We start from the raw sequence: 3,353 nt of genomic DNA, 5'->3' as shown, positions 1-3,353 counted from the left end.
ATAAATACCCAAATATTCTAGAAAACCTAGGGGAGTCGACGAAATACAATTCCAGCCGCCGCAAGTTCCAAAACTATGAGATCCAATCAAGAGCCCTATTCCGGCACTCTGCCGGAGGGGAAGACGATCACGGAGGGGTTCATCATCCTCATTGGTGCTCCTCCGATGATGCATGAGTAGTTCACCATAGACCTACGGGTCCGTAAGAAGTAGCTAGATGGCTTCTTCTCTCTTTTCGATTCTCAAACAATGTTCTCCTTGATGTTCTTGGAGATCTATTTGATGTAATGACTTTTTGCGGTGTGTTTGTTTTGATCCGATGATGTTCGAGTTTCTGATGAGTTCTATCCATGAATATTATTTGAGTTCTTGATCTCTTATATGCATGATTGTTATAGCCTCATATTTCTTCTCCGAATATTTGGTTTAGTTAGGCCAACTAGGTTGATTTTTCTTGCAATGGGAAGAGGTGCTTTGTGATGGGTTCAATCTTGAGGTGTCCTCACCCAGTGACAGAAGGGGTAGCAAGCACATGTATTGTTGCTATTAAGGAAAAAAGATGGGGTCTATTCCTACATGAATAGATCTTGTCAACATCATGTCATCGTTCTTATTGCATTACTCTGTTTCTCCATGAACTTAAGACACTTGAAGCATAATGTATAGTGGTTGATGTGTGGAGTAGTAGTAGTAGATGCAGAATCATTTCGGTCTACTAATCTTGGACGTGATGCATATATACACGATCATTGCCTTGGATATCGTCATGATTATTTGATCTTCTATCAATTACCCAACAACAATTTGTTTACCCACCGTATGCTATTTTCTCGAGAGAAGCCACTAGTGAAACCTACGACCCCTGGGTCTATCTTTTATTATATTGCTTTCAGATCTATCTTTTATCGTTTTGTTTTCCGATCTATTATTCCAAAAACACAAAAATACCTTCCTGCACTTTCTTTGCATATTTTATTTTGTGTTCTTATGCGATCTATTAATCCAAACTCATACAATTTAATCTATCTTCTTACCAAGGAGGGATTGACAACCCCTCTTACGCGTTGGGTTGCGTGGATTTGTTCTTTGTGTGCACGCACTTTTTACATAGTGTCAGATTTCGGGTTCCGCAAACCCTTGAGAGGTTCGAACTCTTGGGTGCGTGCGGAGATCTCAACTTGCCTAGCATGCCTACTCGCTAATCTCACAGCCTAGCGCGACGAGCTTGATGGGAAATGAAGAGACAACAGTTTACACAGGTTCGGGCCACGTTGCGGTGTAAAACCCTACCCTACTTTGTGGTGGATTTGCCTCGAGAGGCTGAGGAAGAACTAGTACAGTGGAGAACATCCTCAGGAGGCGTGTTCTTGAGCTCAAGAGAGCTGGTGAGGTGGTGAGGGTGGAATGGATCCGATCCTCTCTGTTGGTGGTGGCTAGGTCCTATTTATAGTGGCCTTGGTCCTCTTTCCAAATGTAGGCGGGAAGGGATCCCATAACGGCCAAATTGGAAGGGAGACATAAAGTACATCCTATCCTGACTAAAGTGGTCTTCACCTACAAAAGCCGCTGGTCGTGACGCTGCGGTGGGATCGGTGGTGACCTCCGTCCTGCCGTCCTAGCGGTCTCGGTCTTTGCACTAGAATGGAAACCTTTGGTTGATTCCTCAGGACTCCGCGCCTGTTGCTTGCCTCCTTTGCACCGAAGAGGAAACTGGTACTCTGCACCCGCTGGTGCCCGCCTGGCGCCCGCCTAGCCTTGGTCGTCATAGCTCACATCAGCCGAACCTCGCGAGGTGAGCCTTGCATAGAAATCTCCGCTCCTCGGGAGTCAGCCTGAGGGGGCCAATCCCCTTGGAGGTCTTAGTGTCGTCCACCTCGCGAGGCTTGTCCCCTCGCAAGGGTCTTGAGTTTTTGGTGCTGAAGCTGGGCCGTACCAAGCCGTCGATGGAGCCACGCCGTGGGCCGCAGGCAGGAAAGTCTCGATACCCCCGTATCCAGAATGCCGACAGTAGCCCCCAGGCCCAACGCGCACTCAGACTTGGCTTCTAGGTGAAGCCAAAGGGCAAGTGCGGAGCACCGCAGGCCCTAACCGCGTGCGGCCTTGGACGATGCGTGATGATTGATGGGACGTGGGTGTCTCCACTTCCCCATGCTGCCTTGAAATCCGCCAAGCCTGGCAGCTGCCCGTTGCCAGAGTAGTCCGCCCCTTGTAGATTGTCGTGCTTGGCCTTGGCTACTTCTCTTCCCAACTTGCAATCCTTCTTGCAGATCCGGCATCCGTGTTGCTCCCCCTCCTTGCTTCCGCCATGGCCCCACAACAGGGGAAGAAGAAAGGGAAGCCGCATGCTCACTACTAGAAAAAGGGCTATAGATGGGATTGACACTAATGGCGCACCAGACAAGCGGTGCGCCATTAGTATATACTAATGGCGCACCACCTTCTGATACGCCATTAGAGTTGAAACTACTAATGGCGCACCTGGCCCAAGGTGCGCCATTAGTATCAATTTTTTTTGAACTAGTGCGCCTGTCCAAACATACTAATGGCGCATCCAGACTCAGTGCGCCATTACTAGTTGTAACTAGTAATGGCGCACCTGTCGGAAAGTGCGCCACTAATGTTGTTTTTTATTATATTTTTTATTCCTTTTTTTGCAAAACTACTAATGGCGCACTGTTCCACCGTGCGCCATTACTAGTTTAAACTAGTAATGGCGCACTGTGGAACAGTGCGCCATTAGTATGTTTTTTTTGCAAAACTACTAATGGCGCACCACCAGAAGGTGCGCCATTAGTAACCTGGATTACTAATGGCGCATTTAGAGTTGGTGCGCCATTAGTAAGTGGGCAGCAACAAGATATTTTGGACAGCCTCTCCTACCCACACTCACTTTCTCCCCACTTCATTCTCTCCACCTCCTCCTTGTCTCGGGTGCCTCCTCTTTTTCACCTCATTTCCACCATAGATTCATTCAAATTAAGTGGTTAAATTACCTTGTTTTGATAGGTAAGTAAGGGGGGAAGCTATATTTATGTTGTTCTCCCTACAACAATGTGCACATGCACTTTTTATGGCCTAGCTAGATCTATGTATGTTCGTGGTGTTGCATATGTTTGTGGTGTTGCATATGTGTTTGTGTTTGGAGGTGTACCGGTATTTGAAATGCGATAGTTGCCAATATTTTGCCGGAATGTTGATTCATTTCCGTTTCGGCGAGAATTTTGGCATTAAGCATTCTTTTTGGTCCTATTTTTAGGGAAAGTCATGCCAAATTTTTTCTTGGTTCTAAAATATCGTTTTGCTCTACCCCGCAGGCGACCATGGTCCGCACGATGACCGAAGGCATCGTGAAT

This window comes from Triticum aestivum, chromosome 7B (assembly GCF_018294505.1).
Source record: "Triticum aestivum cultivar Chinese Spring chromosome 7B, IWGSC CS RefSeq v2.1, whole genome shotgun sequence".
Taxonomy (NCBI): domain Eukaryota; kingdom Viridiplantae; phylum Streptophyta; class Magnoliopsida; order Poales; family Poaceae; genus Triticum; species Triticum aestivum.
Note: the sequence above shows the minus strand (reverse complement) of the source record.